This window comes from Engystomops pustulosus, chromosome 10 (genome assembly GCF_040894005.1).
Source record: "Engystomops pustulosus chromosome 10, aEngPut4.maternal, whole genome shotgun sequence".
Lineage (NCBI taxonomy): Eukaryota > Metazoa > Chordata > Amphibia > Anura > Leptodactylidae > Engystomops > Engystomops pustulosus.
Genome location: NC_092420.1, coordinates 17,565,129 through 17,588,078, shown reverse-complemented (window position 1 = coordinate 17,588,078; position 22,950 = coordinate 17,565,129). Strand labels below are relative to the sequence as shown.

General features: G+C 47.9%; 1 long non-coding RNA gene across 3 annotated transcripts; it reads right to left on the bottom strand.

Annotated features, from left to right (window-relative positions):
• Positions 1-381: 381 nt before the first annotated feature.
• On the bottom strand, positions 382-13,985 carry LOC140105083 (uncharacterized). Of its 3 annotated transcripts, XR_011850489.1 has the most exons (5): positions 13,914-13,985; positions 11,675-13,630; positions 11,156-11,303; positions 10,977-11,059; positions 10,665-10,893 (listed from the first exon to the last, which is right to left on the bottom strand). It is a non-coding gene; the product is annotated as an uncharacterized lncRNA (long non-coding RNA). The 3 variants fall into 3 exon arrangements; XR_011850490.1 differs by lacking the exons at positions 10,665-10,893; positions 10,977-11,059; positions 13,914-13,985 and adding exons at positions 382-610; positions 694-776 and having other exon boundaries at positions 11,675-13,905; XR_011850488.1 differs by lacking the exon at positions 13,914-13,985 and having other exon boundaries at positions 11,675-13,905.
• Between the last annotated feature and the right edge of the window lie 8,965 nt (positions 13,986-22,950).

The window sequence follows — 22,950 nt, the reverse complement described above, 5'->3', positions numbered from 1 at the left end:
CACTTTGGTCAGTATTACCCCCCCCCCCCCCCCCTTGTGTCAGTGAATGGAGCCATCAGCAGCTAGGATTCCCAGGATTTCCTCTCTCTTCTAAGTGACCTTTCAGCCTTTCAGTTTTCGGACCTTTAGATCTTTCATAATGTTTACCCACAGGTGTCTCCATCTTCTTATCTATAGGTTGCTGGTGTGTATTCATCCTGCTCTGAAGTTTTGGTTGAGTTTCCCCAATGTATTGTGTATTATGGATGTATTATTATTGGAGCCTCTAGAACACATTATCATGTATATAACATTGGAAGTTGTACAGGAGAACCTCACCCCAAATCACCCACTTCTCACATATGATAAAATGGGCAGGTTTTGTCTAATAAACTAAAAGTCTTGTAAAATTGTAACATTTTGTTTATTTGTGTCTTGTTATATTTCTCAGATCATCCAGGTGGAGGCGCTGTCTCTCATCCTCCTCTACTTCCTCTCAGGCCATTGGCAGGATGGGGTCGTATCTCCAGTCCCAATCCTCTGCTGTTGTCTGGTGCACGCACATGGAGCGTCGTTGCTGCAGAGCAGGAAGCAGGGACCACCGGGGAGGAGCAGAGCTCAGGGGCTGGATCTGAGAAGGCAAAGTAAATAATGTTTCACAAAATCTCATCCACACAATTTACAAATGTAATTTTATTACAAACTGCTACTCACCCTCCTCCGGAGGCGCAGGTAAGTAATGTGATGATTTCTCGTGCAGCGAGGGAGCGCGGTATTTCTGGGTTCCCAATGTGGAGCTGGAGGATGAGATAGAACGATGGGTGTTATATCCAGCAGCAGGAGCTACGGCCATCACTGAGGACACGGCCTCATATACAGTCACACAGTATCACCTGTAACTGGACTTCTCTTATCCATGATTTTTCAGAATAGAAGATTCTGGAGCCGGTTCTGATGGATACAGGTTCCTGTATGACTGCTGACTGTCTGACGGGGTCATCAGGCCATAAAGTGGATGATGGGAATCCTTCTCCTCCTCTATGAATAGAAAAACAGAAGTGGATGGAAAAATCAATGGAGACAATGAAGTGATTCAGGTAATAGATGATAGATGATCACAGCTACATTCAGGTCACACATGTTATGCCTAGTGTTGGTAGTGACAGCGCCCCCTATGGATGACCCATTGGAGGTGTAAGGATACATCCACATGGGAGGGAAATGCTGCAGATATTCCGCTGTGGAATTGTATTAGGAATATCTGCAGCATTTGCCATAGAAGCAGAATGGATAAGACTTTAGAAGTTTCCATCCACAGATACATCGGATCAGATCTGTACAAGGTCCGGGGATGTTGTGGATTTTCACTGAAATACATGAGGCCAAATTCACAGTAAATCCAGACTTACCCCCAGCACACGGCCGCCGTCCTCTCCTGACTTTGTCTTCTCTGATGTCTTTCTCATGTGATGGGACAGGAGCCTCCGTGTCTTCAAGGCTTTCAGAGCTGCAGGAGGTCGGTGAGGACGTCAGGGAGGACAATATTTGGCTTTAGTAGTTGGTTTTGACATTGATCTTGAATCTGGTAGATCACGTCCATCGCTAGAGGTAGATTTAGGGATGATGCTTTCTCCACCCTCTGGAGGCTGAGATCTCATAACATTGTGGCACAAATTCTTGAATTTCTGTGACTCAAAGATGTCAAGGGGTGTTTGGGAGGGAAAGATTGGGGGACACAGTGGAACAGGGGGGCTAGGATAGTGTTCAGGGGTTTGAAGGGGAGGGGAAATAAAAGGGGCATTTCTTTGTGGGGGGGGGGGGGGTCAAGGAATTGTGGGAGAGGGGAATAAAGCAGGGTTTTTTGGAGGGGGGTTGAGGTGTTTGTAGGGGTGGGGAATTACAAGGAGAATTTCTTTGGGGGGGATCAAGGGTTTATGGGAGTGGGGGATAGATAGGGACCTTTTTTCTTTTTTTTGGGGGGGGGGGGGGTCAGGAATTGGACATTAAGTAAATACAGGGAGCACAGTAGGAGCTGACACGCAGGCAATGGACTTTTTGAATAGCATTGCCTGAGCGACACTGTCCTGCCAGTACAGACCAACACTACTGCCCCTGCGCACATAGTTGTAGGAAAGGGAATGTGAGGAGTTTGGGCCCCACTTAAGGCAGCAGCAAGCGGTCATGTAAGTCTTATTACTGCCCTAATGGTGGCCGACTGCCTGATCTCTCTGCTCTAGCGCATACAGCCAGCAATACAGAGGTATATGCAGAATATTACTGTCTGTACAGGTCACAGCCACTTGCCTCCTTCTGTCCTAGAAGCTGCAGCAGCAGTGGTAACCCTTGGCGGTCCCAATACAGCAGCACTACAGGACACAAGGAGAGTGCACTGATCCCCCTCAGTGGCAAAATGGACATGAGAAATTAATAAAACAAAACATTGGTTGAAGAAAATATGACCTTTGGCTTGTTTTAAAATAAAAAGAAAAAAAGAAAAGTCATAATTCCCGCACTGTTCAGGGCAGGCAGCAATAATGGAGGCAGAGATTGGTCCAGGCTGCAAACATGCATCGTCAAAAAAACTGTCTGTAGTCAGGACTGGCGGCCAACTTGCATATGCGGGAAACAGTCTGGGGTCAGGGCAGGCGGCCATCATGCATAAGCGGGAAAACAGTCCGGGGTCAGGGCAGGCGGCCGACTTGCTTAAGCGGGAAACAATCCGGGGTCGGGGTAGGCGGCCAAGATGCATAAACGAGAAACAGTCCGGGGTCAGGGCAGGCGGCATTCCAAAAAACGTAATCAATTTAACAAGCCAAGGTCAGTACCAGAATATCAGTCAGAATGGCAGCTGGACACGTGATGTTACTGAAGATGACTCAACCACTAGATGTTTTTGGTGGGCAGGAAGGATTGTCCCTTACGGAACGCTCTCAGTTGGAAGATGAGAGGGTTTGTTACTCGCAGACTTGCCTTCATCCCTTAGTTTTCCACAGCATATACAACGGACAGAGACGGGTCCTGCAGTTGCTTGCCTATGAGTTGTTATGGCATAGGGAGCACTGCGGCTGCGAGATGTCACCGCTGCCGACCTACTGCGACGGTCTTTCCGATCTCTGAGATTGTATGTGTGAGATGGTCTCCTGGGATGTGGGATAGGCCTCTGCTCCTCACCTGATGTTATGGTGGGCTCCGGTACCGGAGGATCCTTCCGCTCCTGTAAATCCATGCAGGTCTTAGGTGCAGGTGGAAGCGGTGGTCGTGTCTTCAGTCGGAGGTATCGGCCAGGCTCCTGTCTAGGTCCTACAAACAGGTTTTTGATATATGGCACGATACTGCCCAATGCTGCGGTAAGTTTTCCAAAAATGCCGGACTGCCTTTGGTGCTGTTCAGGCTTTCGGCTGTATGGAAGGCCCCCGGGACGATGGAGGTGTCTCCGAGGTTGGATCTTGCCTCCGGCAGCAGCCATTTGGCCGCCGCCTCCTCAACACACAAAGATGAGCTGTGTGCGAGTGATCCAAAAAACCTCAAAAACTGTAAAAAAAAAATTTGTAAAAAAATAAATAGCAAAAGTAAAAGCCCAACCGGACAAACGCTTATTCAGCAAGAAAGTGCTCAGCGCCTCCAATCTCCACGATACCTGCCTCGCACTGACCGTCCCGGCCGAGGATTCCAGGATTGGAGGCAACGGGTCTATGACGCCATAAACCAGACATGGCAACCGGTTCTACAGCAATGTAAACAGTGGTGGTTCCCATGACAACAGGGCTGGTAATAGTTATGGTCATGGCGGCCAATCAGAGCTCATCTGCTTATAAAATGTAGGCTAAGCTCTGATCTCGGTTTTCATAGGCAATCTCCCCTATTTTCTATGTAGATGAGGGGAGAGCATTCTGGGATCTGTAGTGAACATCAACATCGTCTCTGGTAAATGTCACTTTTAAATAAAATCAGATGGATTTGTTTTTATTAAGGAGGGGGAGGGGCATTGGACGTGTAGTGGAGGGGGGGGGGGGTGTCAGTACACAACACAGGTAAGCTTAGGGGTTAAATGGAGGGTGTAGTGTAGGGCAGAGGGGTTTGGGAGCCTGAAGTGCTGGAAGATGTACGGACCCCATGAGAACTTCAGTCATTTATTAAGGGCCCAAATTGCTTTTTTTCTCGTCGAGTTTCCCGAAAATTACCGATTTGCGCCGAATTGCCCCGGGTTTTTGGTGCGCGATCGGATTGTGGCGCATCGGCGCCTGTATGCACGCGGCAGAAATCAGGGGCATGGGCGTCGGAAAACCCGACGTATTTGGAAAAACCGCGGAATTTAAAAAAAAAATGTGTTGCTTGACATGCGCTTACCTGCACCCAAGATAGGACGATGAACTACAGCGAACTCCGACGGACTTCAGCGCAGCAGCGACACCTGGTGGACATCGGGCACACTACCTTAGTAAATCGCCGAAAGACCCGAATCCTCGACGGAGAACTTGCCGCTGGATCGTGAATGGACCGGGTAAGTAAATCTGCCCCAATATATATATTCTCTTACCCGTCCTGCGCGTTCCCCAAAAGTGCATTGTCCGGCGATCATGCACTGTGCCGTGATTCACTAAGATCGTGCGCCCGATATCCTGCATGTGTCGCTTCCCCGCTCAGCTCCGACAGAGTTCACCTTCTTCTTGGTGCATGTAAGTGCATTGTCTTGCGACACAATTTTAAAGTTAAATCCCGCGCTCAGTCTGAATCTTTCGGATCATCCGACGGCCCTCCCCCAAGCTGGTGCCGATTCGCCAAAATCCGATCACGTGTGACACAATCCCCAGTTAAAGCGGTGCAAATCCCAAAAACGTCGGAAATTCTTGGCTGATGTAGAATCAGTAAGGGAGCGGAGGCTCGGCCAACTTCTGGAGACCAAAGGACAAGTGCTGTGTGCTCCTCACAGTCTACCAATGACAGCACTGAGCACTGCATGGTGGCTGTACGTGGTATTAGAGCTCAACTCCAATCACTCAGATTGTAACATCGCTGTATTGTGAAGTGACAGTGGCCTGAGCGCTTTGCTTCTGACATGTGATCAGTGTGGGTTCTGGGTATTGGCAGAGGTGAACCAAGCCTGTCTGCTACCTGAGGCCAGCCATAGAGAGACGCCCGTCCACACCTGCTCATATATGTAATATATCAGTGATTGTCAGGACCAGATCCATTATATTGGTTTGGTGTAAAAATAAAGCAATGCAAAATGCATCAAGCGTCCCGCCATATAGTATAAAATGCATCCAGCGTGCCGCCATGTAGTATAAAATGCATACAGCGTGCCACCAAGTAGTATAAAATGCATACAGCGTACCACCAAGTAGTATAAAATAGATACAGCGCACCACCAAGTAGTATAGAATGCATACAGTGTACCGCCATGTAGTATGAAATGCATTCAGTGTACCACCATGTAGTATAACATGTATACAGTATACCGCCATGTAGTATAAAATGCATACAGAATACCGGCATGTAGTATAAAATGCATACAGAGTACAGCCATGTAGTACAAAATAGAAGCCCTGATAAATATCACAAATACTGCATATACATACAGCATATATACACATATACAAACAGTAGGTACAGCATATACACACACATATATACATATATACACGCACACTCATATACACACACATATACACACACATACATATATACACATATATATATATATATATACATAAACATATATACACAAATATACATATATACACACACATATTCATATATACACATATACACACATATATGCACATATACACACATACACATATATACACACATACCTTTATTAGGTACACCTGTCCAACTGCTCGTTAACACTTAATTTCTAATCAGCCAATCACATGGCGGCAACTCAGTGCATTTAGGCATGTAGACATGGTCAAGACAATCTCTTGCAGTTCAAACCGAGCATCAGTATGGGGAAGAAAGGTGATTTGAGTGCCTTTGAACGTGGCATGGTTGTTGGTGCCAGAAGGGCTGGTCTGAGTATTTCAGAAACTGCTGATCTACTGGGATTTTCATGCACAACCATCTCTAGGGTTTACAGAGAATGGTCCGAAAAAGGAAAAAACAGTGAGCGGCAGTTCTGTGGGCGGAAATGCCTTGTTGATGCCAGAGGTCAGAGGAGAATGGGCAGACTGGTTCGAGCTGATAGAAAGGCAACAGTGACTCAAATCGCCACCCGTTACAACCAAGGTAGGCAGAAGAGCATCTCTGAACGCACAGTAAGTCGAACTTTGAGGCAGATGGGCTACAGCAGCAGAAGACCACACCGGGTGCAAATCCTTTCAGCTAAGAACAGGAAACTGAGGCTACAATTTGAACAAGCTCATCGAAATTGGACAGTAGAAGATTGGAAAAACGTTGCCTGGTCTGATGAGTCTCGATTTCTGCTGCGACATTCGGATGGTAGGGTCAGAATTTGGCGTCAACAACATGAAAGCATGGATCCATCCTGCCTTGTATCAACGGTTCAGTCTGGTGGTGGCGGTGTCATGGTGTGGGGAATATTTTCTTGGCACTCTTTGGGCCCCTTGGTACAACGCCACAGCCTACCTGAGTATTGTTGCTGACCATGTCCATCCCTTTATGACCACAATGTACCCTGTAACATCTGATGGCTACTTTCAGCAGGATAATGCGCCATGTCATAAAGCTGGAATCATCTCAGACTGGTTTCTTGAACATGACAATGAGGTCACTGGACTCAAATAGCCTCCACAGTCACCAGATCTCAATCCAATAGAGCATCTTTGGGATGTGGTGGAACAGGAGATTCGCATCATGGATGTGCAGCCGACAAATCTGCGGCAACTGTGTGATGCCATCATGTCAATATGGAGCAAAATCTCTGAGGAGCTTCCAGCACCTTGTTGAATCTATGCCACGAAGAATTGAGGCAGTTCTGAAGGCAAAAGGGGGTCCAACCCGTTACTAGCATGGTGTACCTAATAAAGTGGCCGGTGAGTGTACATCGGATGCCATCGGATTTAACTTTCAATTTGTGTCGCAGGACAAAGCACTTACATGCACCAGGAAGAAGAAGGTGAACTCTGTCGGACCTGAGCGGGGAAGTGACACATGCAGGATATCAGGTGCACGATCTTAGTGAATCGCGGCACTGTGCATTATCGTTGGACAATGCACTTTGGGTGAACTCCTCGGACGGGTAAGTAAATGTGCCCCAATGTGATGTCATCCTGCCTGCCGGCTCTATTCTGTAAGGCTGAACAGTGGACTGACAGTTTACAGCATCTGGGGATGGGTACTAAAGAAGATCCCGGCACTCGTCAACTTGATGCAAATAGGTTTTATTGTAAGTTCAACTTACAACATGCTGGGCAGGGACACAAAAGAAATGGGAACGCGTTTTCGGCTCGACACACGAGCCTTTGTCTGGGGATGGGGTCTTTACCAATTACCCAGTTTGCCGTCTCCTCCTCTAAGTCCCGACCGTCTCAGATCCAGCAGGACAGTGCTGTACTTCAGGCTCTTTCCCTTTGTCGTGGCCGATGGGAGGTATGTCCCGGGACATCAATTCTGTTGGCATCTCCTCTGGACACCAACGGAGTTGAATACAGAAATATTGCGAGAGCCATCAGATATCTCTGGGCCTCTGCTACTGCAGTAGCCAGCAACCGGCTACACACAACAGAAAGCAAGTGTAGAGAAGGAGTGCTGCTGTGGGGGAACAGGGAGAGGTAAGTACCTGATATGTATTAACTTTTTTAATTGAACAGCAGCAAGAAGGAAGTGAGGGGCCACAATATGAGGGAGGGGGGATTTAATACAAGGAGAAGCTACTGAATTGGGGCATAATATGATTGGAAACTGCTTGGAGGATATAATATGAGGGGAAGCTACTGAATGGGGGTATAATGTGAAGGGAAGTTGCTGGAGGGGCACAATAAGAAGGGGCTTTAATATGATGGGGAGCTGGGGGCACAATGTCAGAGGGCTATGGTGTGAGGAAGGGGAAGGGACAGAATGTGACAGGGAGTTGGGGGAACACAATGTGACAGATTTACTTATCCGGTTGTGTCGCAATCCCGTGGTGCATTGTCCGACGATGATTGGGGTCGGCTGCAATTCACTAAGATTGTGCGCCCGAGTTCCTGCATCTGTCGCTTCCGTGCCGAGGTCCGGCGGAGATCACCTGCTCCTTCCCAGTGCTTGTAGGTGCTTGTAAATGTTAAATCCTACGCATTGTCCGAATCCGTCGGATTGTCCAATGTCCACATCCCCCGATTTCCGTTGCATGCAAGCTGCTGCCGATGCGCTAAAATCCCAGGGCAATTCGTCTCACAAAGAAATTGTCGGGAAACCCGACAAAAATGCGCTACGCTGTCCCTTGGTAAATGAGCCCCAATGCCAGAGGGCTTTAAGTGGTGAATCATATGGTGTGAGGGTAAAGTGATTTCCGGGGGGGGGGGGGGGGGGGGGAGTGGCTGTCTAAAGTGTTTTCTGGGAGCTGTATATAGTGATTGCTCGGGGGCTGTATATAGTGATTGCTGGGAGAACTGTATATAGTGTTTGCTTGGGGAGCTGTATATAGTGATTACTGGGGGCTGTATATAGTGATTGCTGGGGGGCTGTATATAGTGATTTCTGGGGGAGCTGTATATAGTGATTACTGGGGGAGCTGTATATAGTGATTGCTGGGGGGCTGTATATAGTGATTTCTGGTGGAGCTGTATATAGTGATTACTGGGGGGCTGTATATAGTGATTGCTGGGGGGCTGTATATAGTGATTGCTGGGGGAACTGTATATAGTGATTACTGGGGGAGCTGTATATAGTGATTGCTGGAGGAGCTGTATATAGTGATTTCTGGGGGAGCTGTATATAGTGATTGCTGGGGGGCTGTATATAGTGATTGCTGGGTGAGCTGTATATAGTGATTGCTGGGGGAGCTGTATATAGTGATTGCTGGAGAAGCTGTATACAGTGATTGCTGTGGGGCTGTCTATAGTGGTTGCTGGGGGAGCTGTATATAGTGATTGCTGGGGGGCTGTGTATAGTGGTTGCTGGGAGCTGTATATAGTGATTGCTGGGGGAGCTGTATATAGTGATTGCTGGGGGAGCTGTATATAGTGATTGCTGGGGGGCTGTGTATAGTGGTTGCTGTGAGCTGTATATAGTGATTGCTGGGGAGCTGTATATAGTGATTACTGGGGGCTTTAAATAGTTATTGCTGGGGGCTGTATATAGTGATTGCTGGGGGCTGTATATAGTGATTGCTGGGGGAGCTGTATATAGTGATTGCTGGGGGAGCTGTATATAGTGATTGCTGGGGGGCTGTGTATAGTGGTTGCTGGGAGCTGTGTATAGTGATTACTGGGAGCTGTATATAGTGATTACTGGGGGCTGTAAATAGTTATTGCTGGGGGCTGTATATAGTGATTGCTGGGGGAGCTGTATATAGTGATTGCTGGGGGAGCTGTATATAGTGGTTGCTTAGAACTGTATATAGTGAATACTGGGCGCTGTATATAGAGATTACTGATTGCTGTTCCCTGTCTGGACTACATTCAATGGGTCCCCACCAGATTTTACGTCCAGGGGCCCCACCAACCTTAATCCGGCCCTGTCAGCATGTGATCAGCGTTCACGCCTTTGGAATGCATCAAAACGCAGCAAAAAACGCAACACACCGTGTGAACGCGGCCTCACTTCACTCCTGGTTTGGACATTGAAAACTGCATCTGAAAAACTGAACGTGTGAATGCGGCCTGATGTTTCTGTTACACGTTAACGTTTTGATTTAGTTTTGGAACGGATCATATATGGGTTTGTATGGAAACACATGCGATCACCAACCAACACCCGGTGTCTTGTCTAAATGCAAGTCTTACGGTGCTGATTGCTGATCACATAGTTTACATAGAAACACATATGTGATTGTCTGTGCCCCCACCCCCTGGGCTTTGATTCCGTTTCAGAACAGAATCAGAACTTTACCTTGTGACAGCATCCTAAGGCCTTGGTTATATGTTCTGCTAGCGCATTAGGGGCAGGCCACGGCCCTATCACATATGCTTTTCCAGGAAAATGTATATAATCGGTAACCAGGCCCCGGTATCTTGTGTTGCTCAAATGTAAGACGCTGGGGCCTGGTTACTGATTGCCTGCGTTTTAAGTGCAGCCAGCGACTTCTCGCGCCCCTCCACGTCCCCCTTGTGTGGAGATGGTAGAACGGGGACAATAATCTCATGTATTAGCAGTACAATAGCACTTGCCGTTATTTCAGGGCTTCTGTGCCACTTTGGTCAGTATTACCCCCCCCCCCCCCCCCCCCCCCCCTTGTGTCAGTGAATGGAGCCATCAGCAGCTGGGATTCCCAGGATTTCCTCTCTCTTCTAAGTGACCTTTCAGCCTTTCAGTTTTCGGACCTTTAGATCTTTCATAATGTTTACCCACAGGTGTCTCCATCTTCTTATCTATAGGTTGCTGGTGTGTATTCATCCTGCTCTGAAGTTTTGGTTGAGTTTCCCCAATGTATTGTGTATTATGGATGTATTATTATTGGAGCCTCTAGAACACATTATCATGTATATAACATTGGAAGTTGTACAGGAGAACCTCACCCCAAATCACCCACTTCTCACATATGATAAAATGGGCAGGTTTTGTCTAATAAACTAAAAGTCTTGTAAAATTGTAACATTTTGTTTATTTGTGTCTTGTTATATTTCTCAGATCATCCAGGTGGAGGCGCTGTCTCTCATCCTCCTCTACTTCCTCTCAGGCCATTGGCAGGATGGGGTCGTATCTCCAGTCCCAATCCTCTGCTGTTGTCTGGTGCACGCACATGGAGCGTCGTTGCTGCAGAGCAGGAAGCAGGGACCACCGGGGAGGAGCAGAGCTCAGGTGCTGGATCTGAGAAGGCAAAGTAAATAATGTTTCACAAAATCTCATCCACACAATTTACAAATGTGATTTTATTACAAACTGCTACTCACCCTCCTCCGGAGGCGCAGGTATGTAATGTGATGATTTCTCGTGCAGCGAGGGAGCGCAGTATTTCTGGGTTCCCAATGTGGAGCTGGAGGATGAGATAGAATGATGGGTGTTATATCCAGCAGCAGGAGCTACGGCCATCACTGAGGACACGGCCTCATATACAGTCACATAGTATCACCTGTAACTGGACTTCTCCTCTTATCCATGATTTTTCAGAATAGAAGATTCTGGAGCCGGTTCTGATGGATACAGGTTCCTGTATGACTGCTGACTGTCTGACTTGGTCATCAGGCCATAAAGTGGATGATGGGAATCCTTCTCCTCCTCTATGTATAGAAAGACAGAAGTGGATGGAAAAATCAATGGAGACAATGAAGTGATTCAGGTAATAGATGATAGATGATCACAGCTACATTCAGGTCACACATGTTATGCCTAGTGTTGGTAGTGACAGCGCCCCCTATGGGTGACCCATTGGAGGTGTAAGGATACATCCACATGGGAGGGAAATGCTGCAGATATTCCGCTGTGGAATTGTATTAGGAATATCTGCAGCATTTACCATAGAAGCAGAATGGATAAGACTTTAGAAGTTTCCATCCACAGATACATCGGATCAGATCTGTACAAGGTCCGGGGATGTTGTGGATTTTCACTGAAATACATAAGGCCAAATTTACAATAAATCCTGACTTACCCCCAGCACACGGCCGCCGTCCTCTCCTGACTTTGTCTTCTCTGATGTGTTTCTCATGTGATGGGACAGGAGCCTCCGTGTCTTCAAGGCTTTCAGAGCTGCAGGAGGTCGGTGAGGACGTCAGGGAGGACAATATTCGGCTTTAGTAGTTGGTTTTCACATTGATCTTGAATCTGGTAGATCACGTCCATCGCTAGAGGTAGATTTAGGGATGATGCTTTCTCCACCCTCTGGAGGCTGAGATCTCATAACATTGTGGCACAAATTCTTGAATTTCTGTGACTCAAAGATGTCAAGGGAAGGATTGGGGGACACAGTGGAACAGGGGGGCTAGGATAGTGTTCAGGGGTTTGAAGGGGAGGGGAAATAAAAGGGGCATTTCTTTGTGGGGGGGGGGGGGGGTCAAGGAATTGTGGGAGAGGGGAATAAAGCAGGGTTTTTTGGAGGGGGGTTGAGGTGTTTGTAGGGGTGGGGAATTACAAGGAGAATTTCTTTGGGGGGGATCAAGGGTTTATGGGAGTGGGGGATAGATAGGGACCTTTTTTCTTTTTTTTGGGGGGGGGGGGGGTCAGGAATTGGACATTAAGTAAATACAGGGAGGACAGTAGGAGCTGACACGCAGGCAATGGACTTTTTGAATAGCATTGCCTGAGCGACACTGTCCTGCCAGTACAGACCAACACTACTGCCCCTGCGCACATAGTTGTAGGAAAGTGAATGTGAGGAGTTTGGGCCCCGCTTAAGGCAGCAGCAAGCGCTCATGTAAGTCTTATTACTGCCCTAATGGTGGCCGACTGCCTGATCTCTCTGCTCTAGCGCATACAGCCAGCAATACAGAGGTATCTGCAGAATATTACTGTCTGTACAGGTCACAGCCACTTGCCTCCTTCTGTCCTAGAAGCTGCATCAGCAGTGGTAACCCTTGGCGGTCCCAATACAGCAGCGCTACAGGACACAAGGAGAGTGCACTGATCCACCTCAGTGGCAAAATGGACATGAGAAATTAATAAAAAAAAACATTGGTTGAAGAAAAAATGACCTTTGGCTTGTTTTAAAAAAAAAAAAAAAAAAGAAAAGTCATAATTCCCGCACTGTTCAGGGCAGGCAGCAATAATGGAGGCAGAGATTGGTCCAGGCTGCAAACATGCATCGTCAAAAAAACTGTCTGTAGTCAGGACTGGCGGCCAACTTGCATATGCGGGAAACAGTCTGGGGTCGGGGCAGGCGGCCATCATGCATAAGCGGGAAACAGTCCGGGGTCAGGGCAGGCGGCCGACTTGCATAAGCGGGAAAACAGTCCGGGGTCAGGGCAGGCGGCCATCATGCATAAGCGGGAAACAGTCCGGGGTCGGGGCAGGCGGCCATCATGCATAAGCGGGAAACAGTCCGGGGTCGGGGCAGGCAGCCAAGATGCATAAGCGAGAAACAGTCCGGGGTCAGGGCAGGCGGCATTCCAAAAAACGTAATCAATTTAACAAGCCAAGGTCAGTACCAGAATATCAGTCAGAATGGCAGCTGGGCACGAAGATGACTCAACCACTAGATGTTTTTGGTGGGCAGGAAGGATTGTCCCTTACGGAACGCTCTCAGTTGGAAGATGAGAGGGTTTGTTACTCACAGACTTGCCTTCATCCCTCAGTTTCCCACAGCATATACAACGGACAGAGACGGGTCCTGCAGTTGCTCGCCTATGAGTTGTTATGGCATAGGGAGCACTGCGGCTGCGAGATGTCACCGCTGCCGACCTACTGCGACGGTCTTTCCGATCTCTGAGATTGTATGTGTGAGATGGTCTCCTGGGATGTGGGACAAGGCTCTGCTCCTCACCTGATGTTATGGTGGGCTCCGGTACCGGAGGATCCTTCCGCTCCTGTAAATCCATGCAGGTCTTAGGTGCAGGTGGAAGCGGTGGTCGTGTCTTCAGTCGGAGGGTTCGGCCAGGCTCCTGTCTAGGTCCTACAAACAGGTTTTTGATATATGGCACGATACTGCCCAATGCTGCGGTAAGTTGTCCAAAAATGCCGGACTGCCTTTGGTGCTGTTCAGGCTTTCGGCTGTATGGAAGGCCCCCGGGACGATGGAGGTGTCTCCGGGGTTGGATCTTGCCTCCGGCAGCAGCCATTTGGCCGCCGCCTCCTCAACACACAAAGATGAACTGTGTGCGAGTGATCCAAAAAACCTCAAAAACTGTAAAAAAAAAAAACTGTAAAAAAATAAATAGCAAAAGTAAAAGCCCAACCGGACAAACGCTTATTCAGCAAGAAAGTGCTCAGCGCCTCCAATCTCCCCGATACCTGCCTCGCACTGACCGTCCCGGCCGAGGATTCCAGGATTGGAGGCAAAGGGTCTATGACGCCATAAACCAGACATGGCAACCGGGTTCTACAGCAATGTAAACAGTGGTGGTTCCCATGACAACAGGGCTGGTACTACCCTGTTTCCCCTAAAATAAGACATCCCCCGAAAATAAGACCTAGTACAATTTTGTTCAGGCTTAGAAATATAAGGCCTCCCCTGAAAATAAGACCTAGCGGCAGTCATTGCAGCAGCTCCCCCCATGCCATACATTTAGTATTAGGAAATGTTTTAGATGCTGTAGAAGGTTGTGACATGGGGAAGGATTCATGGAAGTAAATCACTGACTGTTGTGCTGCAAATGTGACACCGGCAGCTACCTGGATAAGAAGGGTCATTTATGGAAAGTGCTTTTACTAAACATGAGAGATTGGGCCAATGATTATAATAGAAATGGAGTCACAAGAAATACAGCAGCAAACTCGGAATTCAACGATAAATGTAAACTTATGTTCATGGAAAAATAAGACGACCCCTGAAAATAAGACCTGGTGCCTCTTTAGGAGCAAACAATAATATAAGACACTGGGGCACATTTACTTACCCGGCCCATTCGCGATCCAGCGGCGCGTTCTCTGCACAGGATTCGGGTCCGGCTGGGATTTAAGATGGTAGTTCCTCCGCTGTCCACCAGGTGGCGCTGCAGCGCCGAAAATAATCTTAACGCCCCGGAATGCACCATCCCATAGAAGGTGAAGGTGAGCGCTCCCCAAGCGACACATTTTCGGATTTTAAATGCGGCGGTTTTTCCGAATACGTCGGGTTTTCGTTCGGCCACGCCCCCCCGATTTCTGTCGCGCGCATGCCGGCCCCGATGCGCCACAATCCGATCGCGTGCGCCAAAAACCCGGGGCAATTCATGTACAAGCGGCGCAAATCGGAAATATTCGGGTAACACGTCGGGAAAACGCGAATCGGGCCCTTAGTAAATGACCCCCACTGTCTTATTTTCAGGGAAACAGGGTAGTTATGGTCATGGCGGCCAATCAGAGCTCATCTGCTTATAAAATGTAGGCTAAGCTCTGATCTCGGTTTTCATAGGCAATCTCCCCTATTTTCTATGTAGATGAGCGGAGAGCATGCTGGGATCTGTAGTGAACATCAACATCGCCTCTGATAAATGTCACTTTTAAATAAAATCAGATGGATTTGTTTTTATTAAGGAGGGGGGGGGCATTGGACGTGTAGTGGGGGGGGGGGTGTCAGTACACAACACAGGTAAGCTTAGGGGTTAAATGGAGGGTGTGGTGTATGGCAGAGGGGTTTGGGAGCCTGAAGCGCTGGCAGATGTACAGACCCCATGAGAACACAGCAGTACTTCAGTCATTTATTAAGGGCCCAAATTGCTTTTTTTTCGTTGAGTTTGTTGAAAATTACCGATTTGCGCCGATTTGCCCCGGGTTTTTGGTGCGCGATCAGATTGTGGCGCATCGGCGCCAGTATGCATGCGGCAGAAATCAGGGGGCGTGGGCGTCGGAAAACCCGACGGATTCGTAAAAAACACGGAATTTTAAAAAAAAATGTGTTGCTTGACACGCGCTTACCTGCACCCAAGATAGGACGGTGAACTACAGCGAACTCCGACGGACTTCAGCACAGCAGCGACACCTGGTGGACATCGGGCGCACTACCTTAGTAAATCGCCGAAAGACCCGAATCCTCGACGGAGAACTTGCCGCTGGATCGCGAATGGACCGGGTAAGTAAATCTGCCCCAATATATATATTCTCTTACCTGTCCTGCGCGTTCCCCAAAAGTGCATTGTCCGACGATCATGCACTGTGCCGTGATTCACTAAGATCGTGCGCCCGATATCCTGCATGTGTCGCTTCCCCGCTCAGGTCCGACAGAGTTCACCTTCTTCTTCCTGGTGCATGTAAGTGCATTGTCTTGCGACACAATTTTAAAGTTAAATCCCACGCTCAGTCTGAATCTTTCGGATCATCCGACGGCCCTCCCCGGAAGCTGGTGCCGATTCGCCAAAATCCGATCACGTGTGACACAATCCCCAGTTAAATACATGTCAAAGCGGCGGAAATCCCAAAAACGTCGGAAATTCTTGGCTGATGTAGAATCAGTAAGGGAGCGGAGGCTCGGCCAACTTCTGGAGACCAAAGGACAAGTGCTGTGTGCTCCTCACAGTCTACCAATGACAGCACTGAGCACTGCATAGTGGCTGTACGTGGTATTAGAGCTCAACTCCAATCACTCAGATTGTAACATCGCTGTATTGTGAAGTGACAGTGGCCTGAGCGCTTTGCTTCTGACATGTGATCAGTGTGGGTTCTGGGTATTGGCAGAGGTGAACCAAGCCTGTCTGCTACCTGAGGCCAGCCATAGAGAGACGCCCGTCCACACCCGCCCATATATGTAATATATCAGGGATTGTCAGGACCAGATCCATTCTATTGGTTTGGTGTAAAAATAAAGCAATGCAAAATGCATCAAGCGTGCCGCCATGTAGTATAAAATGCATCCAGCGTGCCGCCATGTAGTATAAAATGCATACAGCGTGCCACCAAGTAGTATAAAATAGATACAGCGCACCACCAAGTAGTATAAAATAGATACAGCGTGCCGCCATGTAGTATAAAATGCATACAGTGTACTGCCATGTAGTATAAAATGTACAGAGTACAGTCATGTAGTACAAAGTAGAAGCCCTGATAAATATCACAAATACTCCATATAAATACAGCATATTTACACATATACAAACAGTAGGTACAGCATATACACACACATATACACATATACACACACATATACATATATACACATATACACACATATACACATATACATACACATATACATATATACACACATAAACATATATACACACATATACATATATACACATATACACACACATAAACATATATACACACATATATGCACATATACATACATACACATATATACATATATACACACATATATGCACATATACACACATACACATATACACATGTATACATATATACACATATACATATATACACACATATATGCACATATACACACACATGCACATATATACACATATACATATATACACACATATATGCACATATACACACATACACATATACACACATATACATATATACACATACACACACATATACGCCGGATGCCATCGGATTCGGACTGAGCAAGGGATTTAACTTTCAATTTGTGTCGCAAAATCAAGCACTTACATGCACGGGGAAGAAGAAGGTGAACTCCGGGGACCTGAGCGGGGAAGTAACACATGCAGGATATCGGGCGCACGATTTTAGTGAATCACGGCACAGTGCATGATCGTTAGACAATGCACTTTGGGTGAACTCTGTCGGACGGGTAAGTAAATGTGCCCCAATATGATGTCATCCTGCCTCCCGGCTCTATTCTGTAAGGTTGGATAGTGGACTAAAAGGGATGGGGTCTTTAGCAATTACCCAGTTTGCCATCTCCTCCTCTAATTCCCGACCGTCTCAGATCCAGCAGGACAGCGCTGACATGGCCGATGGGAGATATGTCCCGGGACATCAATTCTGTTGGCATCCTCCGGACACCAACAGAGTTGAATACTGAAATAATGCAGAGAGCCGTCAGCTATCTCTGTGCCTCTGCAGTAGCCAGCAGCCGGCTACACAACAGAAAAAGAGAGTAGGGGAGGAGTGCTGCTGTGGGGGAAAAGGGAGAGGTAAGTACCTGATATGTATTGGCATTTTTCATTGTACAGCAGCAGGAGGGAGGTGAGGGGCCACAATATGAGAGGAGGGGTGGATATAGTAATAGAGGGGAAGTTACTGAGTGGGGGCATACTCTGAGTGACTGAGTGGAAGCTGTATATGGCTGGTTGCTGGCAGCTGTATATAGTGATTGCTGTGGGAGCTGTATATAGTGACTGCTGGGGGAGCTGTATATAGTGATTACTGGGGGGCTGTATATAGTGATTACTGGGAGCTGTATATAGCGATTACTGGGAGCTGTAAACAGTGCTTGCCGGGGAGGCTGTTTATAGTGATTACTGGGAGCTCTATATGGGGATTTGTGAGGGAGCTATATATAGTGATTACTGGGGTCTGTATATAGTGATTGCTGGGGGAGCTGTATATAGTGATTGCTGGGAGAGCTGTAAATAGTGATTTCTGTGGGAGCTGTATATAGTGATTACCGGGAGGCTATATATAGTTATTGCTGGATGGCTGTATATGGTGGTTGCTGGGAGCTGTATATAGTGATTGCTGGGGGACTGTTTAAAGTGATTGCTGGGAGCTGTATATAGTGATTGCTGGGGGAGCTGTATACAGTGATTACTGGGGGGCTGTATATAGTGATTGTTGGCTGAGCTGTATATAGTGATTACTGGGGGGCTGTATATAGTGATTACTGGGAGCTGTATATAGCGATTACTGGGAGCTGTAAACAGTGATGGCCGGGAGTATATGGTGATTTGTGGGGGAGCTGTATATAGTGATTGCTGGGAGAGCTGTATATAGTGATTTCTGCGGGAGCTGTATATAGTGATTACTGGGTGCTGTATATAGTGATTGCTGGGGGAGCAGTATATAGTGCTTGCTGGGGGAGCTGTATATAGTGATTACTGGCAGCTGTATATAGTGATTGCTGGGGGAGCTGTATATAGTGATTGCTGGGGGGCTGTATATAGTGATTGCTGGGGAGTTGTATTTAGTGATTTCTTGGTGGAGTTGTATATAGTGATTTCTGGGGGGCTGTATATAGTGACTGCTGTGGGAGCTGTATATAGTGATTACTGGGGGGCTGTATATAGTGATTACTGGGTGCTGTATATAGTGATTGCTGGGGGAGCTGTATATAGTGATTACTGGGGGGCTGTATATAGTGATTGCTGGCGGAGCTGTATATAGTGATTGCTGGGGGAGCTGTATATAGTGATTACTGGGAGGCTATATGTAATGATTGCTGGGGAGCTATATATAGTGATTGCTGGGGGAGCTGTATATTGTCGTTACTGGGAGCTGTATATAGAGGTTGCTGGGGGAGCTGTATATAGTGATTACTGGGCGGCCATATATAGTGATTGCTGGGGGTTGTATATAGTGATTTCTGGATGAGCTGTGTATATAGTGATTGCTGGGGGACCTGTATATAGTGATTGCTGGATGAGCTGTTTATACTGATTACCGGGGGGCTGTATATAGTGATTGCTGGGGGAGCTTTATATAGTTATTACTGGGGGTCTTTATATAGTGATTGTTGGGGGGCTGTATACAGTGATTGCTTGGGAGCTGTATATAGTTATTACTGGGAGCTGTATATAGTGATTGGCAGGGGAGCTGTATATAGTGATTACTGGGGGGCTTTATATAGTGATTGCTGGGGAAGCTGTGTAAAGTGATTGCTGGGGAGCTATATATAGTGATTACTGGGGGTCTTATATAGTGATTGCTGGGGGAGCTGTATATAGTGATTACTGGGGGTCTTATATAGTGATTACTGGGAGCTGAATATAGTGATTGCTGTGGGAGCTGTTAGGATCAGTGGATCCTCTGGACCACCGCGGGAGATGTAACTAGCCAACACCCGGAACCGGAGCCTAGGGGCACCTGGTTTTCACCAGAGCCCGCCGCAAAGCGGGTTGGACTTGCTGCGGCAGGATACCACTAGGTCGTTCCCAGGTGTGACTAGCCCACGGTGGCAGCCGAGGTCGAGGTACCTTAGCGGATGACAAACTCGTAGTCGGGTCCAGGCACAGGGTCAGGGCAGGCGGCAGAGATGCAACGTCAGGTTCAAGTCCGGGGTCAGCAACAGGAGGTCCAGGCAGGTGGGAACGGGAACACAGGCACACAGCAACAGGGAGGAACACAGGTAACACGGCAAGACAGGACTCAGGAACGGGAACACACGGGAATACACTGGAACGCAGGAATACAGGAATATGCAGGAACACAGGAATACTCGCTAGGAAGCTTTCTCTAAGGCTAAGAGGCACAAAGATCCGGCAGGGAATGATGGGAAACAAAGGGTTATATACAAAACAGGAAATGACCAATACTAATCACCTGTGCGCTGGCCCTTTAAATCTTGAGACAGTGCCGCGCGCGCGCCCTAGGGAGCGGGGCCGCGCGCGAGACCTAGTCCGGACGGGAGCGGGAGCCAGGAGAGGTGAGTGCACCGGAGCGGGACCGGGGCAGTGGAGGGAGGCACGGGTGCACCCGCGATCCGCAATATGGATCGCGGGGGTGCCCGCAACGGAGGCACGGGTGCACCCGCGATCCGTGGTATGGATCGCGGGGGTGCCCGTGACAGGAGCGGTATTTAGTGATTACTGGGAGCTGTATATAGTGATTGCTGGGGGAGCTGTATATAGTGATTGCTGGGGGAGCTGTATATAGTGATTACTGGGGGAGCTGTATATAGTGATTGCTGTGGGAGCTGTTTATAGTGATTGCTGGGAGAGCTGTATATAGTGATTTCTGTAGGAGCTGTATATAGTGATAACTGGGAACTGTATATGGTGATTGCTGGGGGGCTGTATATAGTGATTGCTGGGGAGTTGTATTTAGTGATTTCTTGGTGGAGTTGTATTTAGTGATTTCTGGGGGGCTGTATATAGTGACCGCTGTGGGAGCTGTATATAGTGATTACTGGGGGGCTGTATATAGTGATTACTGGGGGGCTGTATATAGTGATTGCTGGGGGAGCTGTATATAGTGATTACTGGGGGGCTGTATATAGTGATTGCTGGCGGAGCTGTATATAGTGATTGCTGGGGGAGCTGTATATAGTGATTACTGGGGGAGCTGTATATAGTGATTACTGGGGGAGCTGTATAAAGTGATTACTGGGGGCTGTATATAGTGATTGCTGGGGGAGCTGTATATAGTGATTGCTGGGGGAGCTGTATATAGTGATTGCTGGGGGAGCTGTATATAGTGATTTCTGTAGGAGCTGTATATAGTGATAACTGGGAACTGTATATGGTGATTGCTGGGGGGCTGTATATAGTGATTGCTGGGGAGTTGTATTTAGTGATTTCTTGGTGGAGTTGTATATAGTGACTGCTGGGGGAGCTGTATTTAGTGATTACTGTGAGCTGTATATAGAGGTTGCTGTGGGAGCTGTATATAGAGGTTGCTGTGGGAGCTGTATACGGTGATTGCTGGAGGAGCTGTATACGGTGATTGCTGGGGAGCTGTATATAGTGATTGCTGGGGGAGCTGTATATAGTGATTGCTGGGGGAGCTGTATATAGTGATTGCTGTGGGAGCTGTATATAGAGGTTGCTGTGGGAGCTGTATACGGTGATTGCTGGAGGAGCTGTATACGGTGATTGCTGGAGGAGCTGTATACGGTGATTGCTGGAGGAGCTGTATACGGTGATTGCTGGGGGAGCTGTATATAGTGATTGCTGGGGAGCTGTATATAGTGATTGCTGGGGGAGCTGTATATAGTGATTGCTGGGGGAGCTGTATATAGTGATTGCTGGGGGAGCTGTATATAGTGATTGCTGGGGGGCTGTATATAGTGACTGCTGGGGGAGCTGTATTTAGTGATTACTGTGAGCTGTATATAGAGGTTGCTGTGGGAGCTGTATATCGAGGTTGCTGTGGGAGCTGTATACGGTGATTGCTGGAGGAGCTGTATACGGTGATTGCTGGAGGAGCTGTATATAGTGATTACTGGGAGGCTGTAAATAGTGATTGCTGGGGGAGCTACACTCACCGGCCACTTTATTAGGTACACCTGTCCAACTGCTCGTTAACACTTAATTTCTAATCAGCCAATCACTTGGCGGCAACTCAGTGCATTTAGGCATGTAGACATGGTCAAGACAATCTCCTGCAGTTCAAACCGAGCATCAGTATGGGGAAGAAAGGTGATTTCTGTGGGCGGAAATGCCTTGTTGATGCCAGAGGTCAGAGGAGAATGGGCAGACTGGTTCGAGCTGATAGAAAGGCAACAGTGACTCAAATCGCCACCCGTTACAACCAAGGTAGGCAGAAGAGCATCTCTGAATGCCCAGTATGTCCAACTTTGAGGCAGATGGGCTACAGCAGCAGAAGACCACACCGGGTGCCACTCCTTTCAGCTAAGAACCGGAAACTGAGGCTACAATTTGCACAAGCTCATCGGAATTGGACAGTAGAAGATTGGAAAAACGTTGCCTGGTCTGATGAGTCTCGATTTCTGCTGCGACATTCGGATGGTAGGGTCAGAATTTGGCGTCAACAACATGAAAGCATGGATTCATCCTGCCTTGTATCAGCGGTTCAGGCTGGTGGTGGTGGTGTCATGGTGTGGGGAATATTTTCTTGGCACTCTTTGGGCCCCTTGGTACAACGCCACAGCCTACCTGAGTATTGTTGCTGACCATGTCCATCCCTTTATGAGCACAATGTACCCTGTAACATCTGATGGCTACTTTCAGCAGGATAATGCGCCATGTCATAAAGCTGGAATCATCTCAGACTGGTTTCTTGAACATGACAATGAGGTCACTGGACTCAAATGGCCTCCACAGTCACCAGATCTCAATCCAATAGAGCATCTTTGGGATGTGGTGGAACGGGAGATTCGCATCATGGATGTGCAGCCGACAAATCTGCGGCAACTGTGTGATGCCATCATGTCACTATGGACCAAAATCTCTGAGGAGCTTCCAGCACCTTGTTGAATCTATGCCACGAAGAATTGAGGCAGTTCTGAAGGCAAAAGGGGGTCCAACCCGTTACTAGCATGGTGTACCTAATAAAGTGGCCGGTGAGTGTATATAGTGATTTCTTGGGGAGCTGTATATAATGATTAATGGAAGCTGTATATAGTGATTTCTGGGAGCAGGGCCGGCTCCAGGTTTTAGTGGTCCCCTGGGCGACAGAGCCCTAGTGGGCCCCTTTATGGGCCGCCCTCCAGTAGTCACACTGCCCCCCTCCCCCGCGTGGACACAC